At 38.1% G+C, this 15281-nt stretch overlaps 1 protein-coding gene across 1 annotated transcript in view; it reads right to left on the bottom strand.

The window, feature by feature from the left end:
- The window catches only part of DIO2 (iodothyronine deiodinase 2), a 134762-nt gene that overhangs the window by 63806 nt on the left and 55675 nt on the right, over window positions 1–15281 (bottom strand). The window contains 1 exon segment of the mRNA XM_087818785.1: window positions 10994–11102. The gene's annotated coding sequence lies outside the window, so the exon portion shown is untranslated.

Below are 15281 nucleotides of genomic sequence, written 5' to 3'. Positions count from 1 at the left end.
TCAAACAGCAAAAAAATTATTCTTGCTGGTCTTTAGAGGTACTTCTCAGAGTAGATGGAGACTATGCTACAAATACTAGAAGATTCTCAATAAGCTTTCTTTCTCCAGGTGAAATAATTCTAAACTCTTTCACCCTATCTCCTAAATTAGTCTAAATTTTCTTGTACTTTAATAAGTAATGTCAAGACTGAGAAAGCAACAATTCATCTGAGTCTATTCAGTATCAGCTATGATCCATAATTGCCAAGTGTGTCTGTTAATATTGAGTGTAAACATGAAAGTGGTTTTATTGGCTTAGTGTACATTAAACTGAAATAACCTAAACCAATATTTAATAAAACAGGGGAAGAGCTAACTATGTTCCCCAGATTTTAAGACATATCTTACTATTGTGTTTTAATTGTATAGACTGAATTATACAGATATACATACGAATAGAGACAGAGTTAGGAAGTGGTAGATGTAAAAATAGATGTAGAAACAGAGATGGAAATCACAAAATTAGATATATTCAGACAATTTCTGAAGAAAGTATGAAGCACAGATGCTAAAGATCATTATAAATACAATCATGAGAAATACTCAAATGCCACTTCGTTTATTGCATTTTGGAGATGACCTCATTTTTAACAGCTTTATTGATATATAATTTACATACCGCAAAGTTCACTTGCTTAGAATATATAATTTAAAGGATTTAGTATATTAATAGAATTGTACAATCACCACTGTTATCTTATTTTAGAACATTTTCATCACTCCATAAAGAAACTCCACACCCACTAGCAGTCACTCCCCATTCCTTACGCCTTACCTCTTCTCCCATCCCTAGGCAACTGCAGGAGTCCTTTCTGACTGCGCAGATTAGCTCATTCTGAGCATTTCTTATTAGTGGAACCATACGATATGTGATCTTTTATCCCTAGCTTCTTTAGCTTAGTGTACTGTCTTTGAGGTTCATTCATGTCATGGCATGTAGCAGTACTTCATTTCTTTTTAGGAATTATATTACAATCATGTGCCATTGTATGGCTAGACTACCCTTGGTTTTCCACTCATCCATTGGTGGGTATTTGGGTTGTTGCTACTTTTCTGTGATTATGAATAATGCTTCTGTGAACATTTGCATGCACATTTCTGTCTGAAGATATGTTTTCATCTCTCGGGTTGATACCGAAGAGTGGGATTGCTATGTCATGTGTGATACTTGACACATGAGGAACTGCTTAACTTTTTGAGGAACTGCTAAACTGCTTCTCAGAGTGGATATAATTTTGACAACCCCATCAGCGATGTATGAGAGCTCCAATTTCTCACAGCATCACTAACAATTATTATTGTCTTTCTTTTTTATTATAGCCGTTCGATGGGTATAAAGTGGTATCACACTGTGGTTTGGATTTGGAATTCCTTAATGACTAATAATGTTGAGCACTTTTTTCATGTACTTACTAGACACTCCTATATCATTTTTGGAGAACTGCCTGTTCAAATCCTTTGCCCATTTTCTAATTAGGTTGCTTGTCTCATTGAGCTGTAAGAGTGTTTCATGTATTCTAGATTCAACTACCTTATCAGATATGATTTGCAAGTATTTTCTCCTATTCTGTGAGATGTTTTTCACTTTCTTGATGATGTCCTTTAAAGCACAAAAGTCTTTAATTTTCATGAAGCACAAATTACCAATTTTCTTTTTTATTACCTGTGCTTTTTTGTTATTTCTAAGAAATCACTGCCTAAGCCAAAGTCACAGAGATTTAGTCCTGTTTTCTTCTAAGAGCTATTTAGTTTTAAATCTTACATTAAGTCTACAATCTACTTTTAGTTCATTTTTGTGTATGAAGTTAGATAGCAGTCTAAATTATTATGCATATGGATATCCAGGTGTGCCAATACCATTTGTTGGAAATCCTTTTTTCCTCTATTGAATTAAATCAGCCCCTTTGTCAAAAATTAATTGACCAAAAATGCTAGGGTTTATTTCTTGATTCTTAATTCTATCCATTGATCTACACGTTTATCCTGTGCCAGTATTATGTTGCATTGATTACTATAGTTTTGTAGTATGTTTTGAAATTGGAAAGTGTGAGTCTTCCAACTTTGTTCTTCTTTTTCAAGATTGTTTTCACTAGTCTGGTCCCCTTGCATTTCCATATGAATTTTAAGAACAGCCATCAATTTCCCCCAAAAAAAGCAGCTGGAATTTTGATAGGGACTGCATTGAATCTGTAGGAGGTTACTCTTTAGTACCTTTCATTAGGTACAAACTATCATGATTAATTATGCAATAAATGAGTAATTATTGCAAATTTGATGAAAAGTTAAAATTATGGTTACTCATTATAAGCACTTATCAGCAATAACAGTCACACGTTAGAGAGAAAACAATCAATTGTGAAACATGGGAGAGATAGAAGGAAATAACCTTGGATTTTTTAAAATGTATTTATCTATTGGTATAAGACTTGGGGACTACAAAAATGTTAAGGATAGCCTGGCCGGGCGTGGCTCAGCGGTTGAGCGTTGACCTAGGATCCAGGTAATCAGGGTTCGATTCCCGGTCAGGGCACATGCTCAGGTTGTGGGCTTGATCAACGACTCTCTCATCATTGATGTTTCTATCTCTCTCTCCCTCTCCTTTCCTCTCTCTGAAATCAATAAAGATATATTTTTTAAAAAAATGTTAAGGATATAACAAAAAATCTATTGGCTCCAATATATGAAAAGAAAGCTGAAAATTTTAAATGTATAAATGTTCCATTTAATATCCAAAAATGTAATTTTATGTTGAAGGGGTTCAGAACAAGCGTTCCCAAAATGCACCTCTTTGACATGTGGATTATTTTGAGCTGAAGGCAATCAAGACCCAGCAAACTCAAGAAAAACTTTTACCTCTCCCTTAATTATCTAAGAGAATTGAGATAGGGGGCCTGGCCCAGAAAGAGAGAGAACTTTTATGTAAATGATCTATCAGTATAGCAGGACAAACACTTAATTACTAAACACCTTCTATTCTTACCATTCTGTAAGTTACCCTCCTCCTCTTTGAAGGCCCAAGCCCCTATTCCATTCCTGTGCTCAGAATGGCATATAAGTCTCAACTGCCCAACTTGTTTTTGGCTTTCATTGTCTTTGTGAGACCTCATATGTATGAAATTGAACTTATTTTTTTCTTGTTAATCTGTCTTAGATAAATTTGATTATTAGACTAGCCAACAAAACCTAGAAGGGTAGAAGAAAAAATTTTCCTCCCCTACAATGACGACTAGTCAGTTGCAGCTTGATTCTTGAAATGGTTATCTATCAACATAGCAACATTGTCATAATAATATGAGTTTATACATGACAAACCAAAATTATAAAAAATGTAAAATTTGACAGTGTTTGTGATAATTCTAATTTTAATACATTAAATATTACTTGAGGCAAGACCTGAAAAAAATCAGAAAACTCATTGTCATTAAATGTCCTAAAACACCCTTGGAGTCAACTGTAAAGGAATCAAATGATTTCTAATTCTGCAGAATGAAATAAAGTATCTTATGTGTCTCTTTGAAATATAAACAAGTCACATGATATCTTTGTTGTATTCTGTTACTCTACAATATAGAAGCCAAGCAACACTAGATCATACAATATTCTAAGAAAACATACTTTTCCCTTGGACCTAGTTTCAACAGCATTTTCCCATGGTTTTGAAAATGACTAAATATGCTTGTAAAAGTGCTGGATCAGGTCGTCTACTCTTAGTAATGGATTTTATTAATTACCATCTTGTCCCTGTTAAAGTAATTTTTAAATTCTACTTGGACAAAAATGCTTTATTGTATAAGCCTTCTAATTTCTCTTTGACTTACTAAATGATTGTATATTGGCTGTTCAGGGAGGTCTCTAGTTATGTTCAGCTTTTGATTACGCCTTTTAATAGGAACAGAAACTTTAAAGCTATTCCCACAGCTGAACATGTATCATGAATTAAGAAATTTGTAATTTAACTTTCCTTGTGACACCCTTAGTTATTCCAAAAATATTTAAATCCTGGAACAACCATTTTCTTTAATAAAGACTATGTTTGTTATGCAAGCAAGATTTACAGAAGGTAAATTTTTGGCCAGCAACAGCTGAATGAAAAATGTTAGCCATAATCCTTAGTTCTATTAAGACAGAAAATATTGGCAGAGAGATGGTGATTATTTCCTTTTTAAATTGGTTGGCATTTCCAAGCTCCAGATGCACTAGAAATATGAAGCAGACCAGGGAGAAGAAATAATTTCATGTTCTTTATCTAATAAAAGGTTCAGTAGTCCTCCTCTTAGAACTTAAACTATACCTTAAGTTGATGGGCTAATTGAATAATAAAAATCTTAGGCATACATTTGCAAATATAGTATATTGCTATTGCTATTGCTATTTCGTGTTGTATATATTTGATGTTGGAAATGCTAAATTTACCAATATCTAAAAGATTATACTGAAAGAAACTGGTAAGTTGTTTATCCTCTTGGTAGTTTAATAATAATAATTTTTAAAAATTGACTTTCGTACATAGGCAGTCAATAGAAACTATTGGTATGAATATCTGAATCTTATGGAAACTTATCAGATTATTCGCAATTAAAATAAAAATTAGAATATCCACACACTTCATTGATTATTACGAGTATTTCTTATGAAAGAATAAACAAATGTACTTTTATCAAAGCATCTTCCTTTTGGTATATTGTAGAGCTAACCATGTTCTGTAAAATATTAAGCCAGGAGAAATATTACTTCATTAAAATCAAGAAAAATATTAGCTTTAATAGGCAGTGCTGATTTCTACCGGACCCTCTCACCCTGTTTCTCTCTCACCTCTTTCACCTGTCTCTGTGGGTCTTTCACGATTCCCCAGGGAAAGGGTTTAAGGCGAGAGCACCTAAGTTTCAGGGAAGTTATAAAGTTCACTGAACTCACAGTGCAAACAATGACAGAACCTTGACTCAAGTTCAAGTGGCTCTAACTCAGAAATTTTATGGACCTCCCCACTGTACCATGATCTCCTCCATAGCCAGTAGCAATTACTGTCGCTGCCTTTACCACCATCCCTGTGACTTTGCCTCCTTCTTGAAATGATAGATTGAAACCCTCACACCAAAGTACTGTGCATGCCCTTGGGCAATTTAAAGTAGAATTCGGGGTTCTGGGGGTCAAAGCTTAACTTAAAGGTGACTTCAAAGCTACGGATGAGGACGCATCTGACAACAATGGATGTCAGAGTATAAGGGACGAGGAAAGCCAGAGCATGGCCTAGATGTTCCCAGACGCACCAGCTCTGGGCTAGCTCTGTGTCAGTGGTCCCTCTCTACCCCATAGCTCTAAAGACTTCCTCTATACCAACACATTCATGAACTGCACATCCCTCCAAAAACCTTTGAAGGCTTCCATTAGACATTTTTTTTTTTTTCCAAATCGCTACCAGGATTTCCCTTCCTCTCCTCCTTCACTGCATGTTGCCCAAACTTGTCGACTCTCCTATTCCTTCCCTAGTTTTCTCTGGATCTTCAAATGCCCCTCTCCTTTAGAATGCTGAAAATTTCAGCTCTGCCTCAGGTATTGCCCTCAGATTGCACCCCAAGCCCATGATGCTCAGAAAAATAAAGGCCTTCTCATTTATATCACCCACCTTCCACAGGAACCAATGAGAAATTATAGTATTTTTGTTTGTTTGTTTTTTCTTTATTGTTGAAAGTATTATAGATGTTCTCCCCCCCCCCCTTTTTTGGCTATCCAAAATCAGTCTATGGAAATTATATAGACTGATGTTACTGTCTATATGTACTGTGCCTGTTCCCACGTTAATTCTGGCTGCCCTCACCTCAATCCGACTCTCACCCTCACTTTCTGTAAATCTTGAACCTCAGGTGTGACTATTACCAAAATCAGAATGGGCCCTACTTCCAAAGACATTCTCAATAACAATCTAGCACAGTCCCATTTAATTATCATTCCCTATGCACTTGGCAGTGTGGTGAATACTTTACAAATAATTGCATCTAAACCTCCCAACAAGTCTATCAAGTGGATGTAACTTTTTACACTTGCCCCTTGGCCTTTCCTTTGTCATGAAATAAAACTTTATCTTGTTGGGAAAGACACTGTGCTCACTAAGCATCCAGGAACGTGTTGCTGAACAGCTGGGGACAGGGAGGGAAGAATTATTCAGTATTGACCTTGATCTCACATCAAAATGATTTAATGAGACAAAGAAAGCATACCATATTTAAATTTAATTCACTGAAGTTATGTAGTGGTTAATAACTTCTCGAGTGGTGTCACCTGCATAATCTTCCCTAATTTTCATAACAACCCTGAGAGGCAAATATTGTTATGACCCCATTTCCACAGATGAGGAAAGGAGACTCATATGATTGAGAAACCGACACAAAACTTGCTAGCAAATGGCAGATGCAACAGCTGCCTTAATGTCCTTATCATTTCCCTCCAGACATTATGTACATTATGAACAGTATCATGACTATATGTAAAAATATATGAATATATATCCATACACACAAACAGTAGTGTGCATATCACAGTATGTGTGTGGATGTGTGTGTGTGATTGTGTATTTCTTAAAGAAATAGCAAGTGGCTTCCATGGTTGAATTATTGAATGCAGAGACTAACACCTGCTCAACGGTTGCCCCTCTAAATAAATAAGAAGTTCAGGGACAGTGAATTAATTCATAAATTTATAATCATAAAAAATTTTTAAAAAACTAATTTAATTTCAGCACTTAAAGCTCAACTTTCTCAGCTGTAAACGAGAGGTAATTATTACAGGATTCGGGGTCATTTCAAAATATACTATGTTGTTTTGATTTGAGTAGGGGCTGGTGTTGGGGATGATGGTACCAGTCTTTTCAGAGCTGAGGGCTTCTAAAATTCTGAACCTAGACCTGATAATATGGACTATTCCTTCAAGTTACTTGGCAATAAAAGGAGGAAAACAGACTGGAAGCTGGAACAGGACAGTGTCAGTGAACAGTCGAGTGGGTGGGAGCACTGAGACCGGGACAGTGTAACACACATGACAAGACTAGGACAGTGTAAGACACATGACATACATTCCCAAGCAGACAGGAGCTACGAGGCGCAGACTGTGTTTCAAACACAAGAGAGGTGAGAAGGGAAGTGGTGACAATCATAACAACGGGCCACATGTCTTTAGCACACACAACATGCCTAGAACTTGACAAGCATCGTCTTGTTGAATCCTCACGCTGACTCCATGAGGTGTTACGGTCATCATCTGCGGTCCGCAGATAAGAAATGAAGATTTAGAGAAGCTCCGCAAGGGTCCAGAGTCACCAGCTTGCGAGTGGCTTTAGCCGAGGTTTCCAAACTGGGGCCCCCGCAGCGTCTTCTCAGGCACGAAGGGCAGGTGGCGAGCGAGAGGAAGGGTAGGTTCTGGAGCCGCCAACCCATGGGATTTTACAAAACCAAGGAATTAGGGTCGTTTCCAAGTAAAATGTTGAAAAAATTAATTTATGGCAGCTCATACATTAAAGATTGAGGAAGTTCTGTAGCAACATGGGCGGAATAAAAAGAATGAAATTGACTTCATGAAGTAGATAAAATGTATAATTTAGCAAAGGTGTTCAAGCTGGTTCTTCCTGAGTCGCAGCTATGTGATGGGGGGACAGGAAGAGAGGGGGAGGGGAGGGGAGGGGAGGGGAGGGGAGGGGAGGGGAGGGGAGGGGAGGGGAGGGGAGGGGAGGGGAGGGGAGGGGAGGGGAGGGGAGGGGAGGGGAGGGGAGGGGAGGGGAGGGGAGGGGAGGGGGGTAATGGCAGAGAAGAAAGGAAAGGCACTGACTCATCCTGAGAGTAATGCCAGGGAAAGGGGTTCTCCCTGAAAGCTGTGACAAGAACACAGGCAAAGCTTAAATGTCACGAAAATCTACAACATTCGGGCAAGCATCGGACTTAATCGCTTACGGTAAACTATGGAAAATGATTCCTTAGCTCATCCCTTCTTAGAAAAAACAGAGCAACATTAAGGCAGTGGGGCACAATCATCACAAGAGAGGTTTACACAAAATCCCGTTTCTCAGAGCCCCACTGTCCCTCTTGCAATTTACGTTACCAGGGCTGAGCCAGAGCACAGAAGCCAAGAGCGGTGCAGAGGTGAATAAACGGTAAACACGCGTGCTGGCTTTCTTCCCCTCACCCAGGGCTTTCCGAGGGTGTTCACGATGGGAGTCGCGGCACACAGTCAGTGCATTGCCCGTGGGCCGACTATGCGCCGCCCTCCCAGGAAAGCGCCCCTCCCCGGCACGCTCACCTCTATTTCCCAACCCTGAGACCCATGAAAGATTCATGAGGACGATGCCAGTGGAGAGGTGTGACGTGTGAAATCCCCAGGAGAAGATGAAATTATTTTCATTCATTGCTCAATCACGGTGTGTTTTCTATAATCCAGGGTGGCAAGCTGCATACATGATCAAAGCTCTATCTTTACAGACGATGGCACCTCACACTGTACTTTTCATCTCTACAGAGACGCGAGTAATAGCTCACCCGGGCCGAATGCTGATGAGAGGCAGAGGCGGTCAGGCTCTGAATAGTTCCCACTCCATTATCCCCGGGCTCAGACCACAGGCTCCCACATTTCATTCCGAGAGGAGTTTGTTAGACTCTCACTCAGAACATTTGTACCTTTATTTTACACACAATTCTAAGAAATCTGGTACAGTACAGGATTAATCTAAATCTAAACTTCAGGCTCTTCCATATCGGAGCTCCCATGCATTAGCTGATAAGGGATTGAATTTTTCAAAGCCTCTCTTTTCTCACTTGTAAAATGGGCCTATTTTATAGGATAGGCATGAAGATGTAATCACATTCACGTAAAGTATAAACACAAAGCAAGTGCCCCAGAGTTTAAATACAGATTGTTTTTTTAATAGAACCTGGTACTGCATTGTAAAACCAACTCCCTTCTCTGAGTCTCAAAGAATGAACAATTCTTTCCAGTAAAAAAAGGAAAGTGGGCTATTCTGGAATTGCTAGAGAGAGGGATTATACACTCATCTCCATAGTGGTAGCTTCCTAGGGGGCTTAAAGGGTGACTTTAATTTATCTCATTGTCTTTTGTTGCTACATTAATATCTTCCTAAGAATTCAAAATGCGAAGCTCTCGGAACCTCCCTCGCACAGGGATAAACAGCCCTTCCCAACCTCAGTGCACCACATTCTAGCAACGTGCAATAATCGATGTTCCTAATGATGAACTGGGTCACCAAGAAAGGATTGTATGTATGTTCTCAAGTGCTCTGACAAAAAAGACTAAGTAAACACAAATGTTTGGAAAGATCACATATTCAAAACTAGAATTTTTAAACAAAATTTTTTCTGGAAACATAGGCATGGCCACTCAGCCAGTCAAGGAAACTCATTTATTCAAAAGAGAGCTAATCACAATGCTCCAATACAAGACCACAGTCTTCCGATTCACATGTAATACTTTCAGCACTTGGACTCAAGAATACCAAAGCGAGCATTCAAGTGAAAAGAGTGAGCCACCTTTCATGACCTTTGCTTATTGTACTAAGTCGTTTATCTTTCCTTATTGATTTGTAGAAGCTCTTTACAAAGCTACATAAGGATATTAAGGACATTAGCCTTTGTTTCTGAATTGTAAATAAATTTCTACAGTTTACCCTTTGTTTTATGGTTACAATTTGGGGGGGCTGTATTTGCTTGCTTGTTTGTTTGTTTGTTTGTCAAATTGAGGTCTTAAATTTTAGTATAATCAAATGTGACATTTTTCTTTTATGACCCCCTTGAGCTGTTACCATAGGAAGAAAGCCTTTTCCCAATCCCAGATCATTAAAATACCCCTCCATACTTTCTCTGACCCCCTCTGTGGCTTTCGTTTCACACTTAAGTCATTAACCCAATTGTAGCTTATGTTTGTACATTATGCAAGGCAAGCAAATTTCCAATAAAACACCATTTTTAAAAATATAACTCCTGGCCTCTTGATTCATGTCAATAAAAGTATGGATTTTTATACTACTCCTAGGTAAAATAAATGTAAGAGATATTCCATGTTACTCTAAATGATCAAACATTCACACCTGTTGAAATGAGTAAACATTGTGGTGGTATGAGAAGGAAAGGAAACTAACAAAACTTACCTAACGTGGGCTAAGCCCTCTTCTGGACGCGCTATGTGTGCATTCTGCCCAATCCTCATGAAGATGAGGCGCAGAGAGGGCAATGACATACCCCGCAGTCACACAGCTGACGTGGAGCAATGCTTCAACCCGCTTTGTTCTAACTTCTAAGTGCATAGGATTTCTGCAGAGAGACACTGAAGTCCTACCACATGTCTAAGGGATGCATGATTATAATATTTAGGGGTTAATGTTATTTTTCCCCAAATGCTAAGTAGCCCATTTAATGCTTTGCACAACAGTTATTATCATTATGTTGTATCTGAGGATAGAAACTGAGGGAAAGTGGTAATATAAATGGACCTTAAGTACTGGGTAGATGAGGGCTAGAAAATGCACTGTATTATCTTTTTTTTTCTAATTTTGCTTTCTGAATTTCTAGACTAGAACTTAGTAAAGATTGACATGATAATCCACTCAAGTTCTAGGCAGATGGAGAATTTTGTACTTCTCAGTATAGCTCCCAACCTGCTACACTCATCTAGAATGATTAGGGACCTAGATATAAACAGAATTGTGAAATAAAATCAGGGAATAAGTCAATCCTGCTCATTGCTTTCAAGTAGAGCCCAATAGAAAATTTTATGTTAATGTTATGCACACTAATTTTCCTGTTATTACCATATCAATACATAAAGCTTATAGCAATATATCGCATTAAAAACATCACCACATGTATCATCACAACTGGTTCCCACAGTCACCACATGAGGAAAGCAGCACAGGCGTTATTTCCCATTATTTACTACAAGGTGACAGGGCTGCACTACTTACCTAGCTCTGAAGGCAGGGAAATGAATGAAGGAATGAATGAATGAATTAGCAGGGGCTACAGCTCAGCTCTTGGCATTCCTAATTCAGTTTTTCCCACCATGCTGTTTTCCTTTAAAAAAGAAAAGAAAAACCTGCCTTTAATTTTAAAATGCAATGAAAGCCTAATAAAATAGTTTTAAAATGATTTAGTTTATGAACAGCTGCTCTTAGACCTACCCTGTTGTAAAAAGAGATGTTGTAATCTCTTCCCCTAGTGCTATTTAAGTTAATAGGACAAGTATCTGTCCTTGAGGATTGAAAAAAATAACAGGTAGACCAGAAAGTCTGCTGGACTCTATTCTAAAACAGTAATTAATATTTCTAAAAGATTTACAACCACTTTCTTGTCTTCTTGGAAAGGTTCGATTTCTCAAATGTGGAGCATGACTACTCTGTGCAGGGCATTCTGAAGGGTACTAAGGAAATACAATGGAAAGAAAGATGCTTATAAAAACCAATACTTATTATGGCTATCTCTAAGAATGTGAGATTTTTCATATCTCTATTTCCAAATTTTATGTAATTAGCATGCATTTGTTTGGGAATGATAAATAAATAATAGAATGCATGGAAAAGGAGATAGTGCAGTGTTTTATTTTCTCCATGTCGATCTCCTTTGAAAATGCTATGCTGCCATCCTGAAAGATAGGGGAGGCCCACATTGATTGAGCAATTACCTATTCGGGTCTTTATTAGATGGTTAGAAACATGAATCTTATTTACATCTCAACACAACTTTTCTAAGAAAATATTATGATGATTTTATAGATTTGAAAACTGAGTCTTAAAGTGAGGCTATATGACTTTCCTATGGCCACACAATAATGTGTCAGACCCCAAGTACAGCATTCTTTTCACATTGACATAATACCTTTCTTTTCAATCCTGCAGACATTAGGCTTATCCCTTGCTGAGAATCCCAGTCTGATTTATGACAAAAATAGAAAAAATTTATGTGAAGTCCCCAATAGCTCCATATTTATTTTTATTTTAGCTCCCTAATATACCAAATCTCAATTCCTGTTGGCTTATCCCTAGGTCCAATAAACTTCTGCTTCAAATTCATTATATCCAATCAATTGGTTTGCTTGTTGACCAAGTTTTCACAATGTATAAAATGGAAAAAAATTGTCAAGTACTTGTTTTAAGCTAATGTAACTCAAACAATTGCCCTGAGTGTTTCATAATTGATATTGACTACTTAATACCATCCTGAAATTTTAATTTGTACATTTCAGATTAGAAGCAAACACAGAGTACACAGAAATGATTCAAGTTGAACCTAAAGAATTTCACTCAATAAAAGAAAAATTCTAGAATTATAAATTAGCAAAAGGAAAGTGTCTTTTAAAGGTCAACAATTAGTCAGGAAAGTTCAAATTGAATAAATATTGATCATCAACATGCTAAAGATTCCAATATATACAGAAAGACTAATGTTTACAGAAAATAAGTAAAGTGAGTAGATATTTATTAGAAATAAAATGAATTCTAGACATTAGCTAATTATTTTCTCCTTTGAAAGGTTTAGTGACTGGAATTAGAAAAAAGAGGGACTTCTCGGGTATCAGTGATCTCAGTATTGGTTACATGATGACGCTCAGTTTGTGTATTTTCTGTTTGTCTATTACAGTTCAGTAAATATTTCTAAGAAATGACATTGAACAGTGAGGGCTAAAACCACCCTGAATGGTTTTTAAACGATGATTTCTGCATCTTTGCATTATAGCTTTTTTTAAATGACAATGGTCATGAGAAGAGCTTAGGCAGAGTAGGTATCTATTCTTTTTCAAAAGAAAAAGACAAAGGAAAATTTCTTAAAACCATTTCACTAATGAAAAAAGAAAGACAAAGTCTTTTCAGTCCTCGTATTCCAGAAGTACTTGACCTGGGATACGAAGGGGTGATCTAAAATCCACGTACACAACAGGCCCCCAGTTAAGTCTCCTTTATTCTATACACATGTGCATGTAGACACAAACACACACACAGCCATTCCAAACCATGTAAACCATCTCTGAAAATAAGTCTCTGTCCTACAAAGAGTCACTATTGCGGACTCATAGACATATTTCTAAGGGTTAACTGTAGGATAATATCAGTAGCATCATAGCTGAGAAGCCAAAAGTGGGTTGTAAGATTATTGCTGATTCATAAAATCCTTATCTTTAAAATTGGCTATTTGAATCCCCTATTCTATTTAATGCCTATGAAAAATAATTTAAGAATTGCACACTTAACTTCCACAGAAGCTAATAGTTCTCAAACTTTAGAATTCATAAGGGTCACCTGGAACATTTGCTAAAATCATGTACTCTTAAACTTTATGCCGGAGACTCTGATTCAGTAGATTTTTAGGGACAGCCCCAGGAACCTACGCTTTCCACCAGCCTGCCAGGCGCTTCCGAGACAGAGAGTCAGCACACCGCCCCTTGAGAAACACGGCGACTATGAGAGCCTCCGCTGTTCACAAGTTCCAGGCCAGCTCGGCAGGACGTTCCAAGAGATCACAATCCAGGCCGTGCGCACGGGCCTGAATAACCAGTCGGTGTTCATCCTGGAAACCTAAGGATCGGTGAATTAAGGCCGTGCTAGAATACAGCAGGGGGAAGGGCACCGCGGGACAGGTGACTTCACCGTGGACGCCGGTGAGCTCTCACAGGTGTGCCCTGGCTGGCGTTTTACACATTGGTAAACCTCGGCCAGTGCTTTCGCAGACCTTCATCTTGTGAGACGCAAAGGCTGATGTGAGGACGAGGGCACAAGTCGCCCCGACCCACAGTTGGCTAAGGCCTAACAAAGACGCTGGCTAACTCACAGGCAAACCTTCTATTCTGAGACCAGCGCCATCCATGGAAGTTGTGACTCAACCTGTGACAATGAGCGTACAAACATTACATCTGGACTGTCATGGGCTGTCACTCACAGGGTGGCTTACTAATTTTTCCAAAACCCAGAACCTCATGGTGCCAGAAGCAGCAGCTACCTTGTTTACCCTCTTCGTTGGGCAATCTTTCTCTGCATTATCGTTTTGATCATTAATGTGCTTGCGTTGACAAGAGCCAAAGAAAATTCAAATGCAACCCAGAAACAACAGGAATGTGTCATCCTGAAACAGACGTGTGAGCCGCTCAACCAGGCACCTGCTTCTCGTGATGACTAATGCCAGATGTGTCAGGGAAGCGTACAGCCTCTCTTGCACATCTGCTTCGAGCAATTGTGCAATGATCCATCACGAGGGACTTTTCTTTCTCTGACCCTGAGTTAGCCATCAGTTGTTAGTCATCAGTTGTAGCCTAATATTGCAAGACACCAGCCCTTGAACTCATTACTCTTTCATCCTTTCCTGCACTCTCTCTTCAAAAACACAACATAAAGAAATTAGTATTTGTCCAGTATGTTCCCTTGTCAACTCTGGACCAAAGCAATTATACTTGTAGACAACTGTATCTACTTTCCATTAAGAAGATGGCTGGATATTTGACATGAGGGCAATATTTGTTGGTTACAGTAGGTAAATGAGAAATAGCTCACATCTGCAAATAGCTTGGAAACAAAAATCACTACACTAGTGATGCTGAAAGTTGGCATTAGGAGGCTTTCAGAATCTGTATGGCTAACTGAACATAATTCAGGTAAAACTACAAATAACTAGCAGTAATTACAAGGATTATAAATACTAACAATTTCTCCTTAATTATATACACCTGAAAAAATTCAATAAGCAAGAAGCGTAACTATGTTTACTCAATTGCTCAACAGATATTTATAGAGTATCTTCTCAGTGCCATTCACTGTTAAGTACTAGGGAAAGTCAAGGGTTTTACCCTTACACAGTCCAAGAGGGGAAATGGACAATGGTTAGGATACAAATAGATAATATAACAACAGATTGAAATATAAGTTCTGAAGGAAATTAGCATGGTTATGATAGAGAAAAACTGGAGGAACCTACTTAGAGTGGTCAGGTTTATTTTCTCCTAGAAGTGACCTTTAAACTGAGACAAAGGTTAAGAAAACTAAGATCATGCCCTGAGTAGAGGAAATAATGAGGCAAGTCTTACTGGTGTGTTTTAGGAACGGAAAGGAAATCAGGTGCCTGGGAACAGGTGAGAATCAGATCTTGGAGGACATTGTATGTTATTGTAAAGAGTTTGGGTTTTATTTTAAGTGAGATGGAAGCCACTAAAGCACTTAGAGTGAAAAAATGATATGAGCATACATTTTTAAAAAACTTTTGAAAAGTAAA

This window comes from Miniopterus natalensis, chromosome 1 (assembly GCF_054644295.1).
Source record: "Miniopterus natalensis isolate mMinNat1 chromosome 1, mMinNat1.hap1, whole genome shotgun sequence".
NCBI lineage: Eukaryota > Metazoa > Chordata > Mammalia > Chiroptera > Miniopteridae > Miniopterus > Miniopterus natalensis.
Note: the sequence above shows the minus strand (reverse complement) of the source record. Positions and strands in the feature narration are given on the sequence as shown.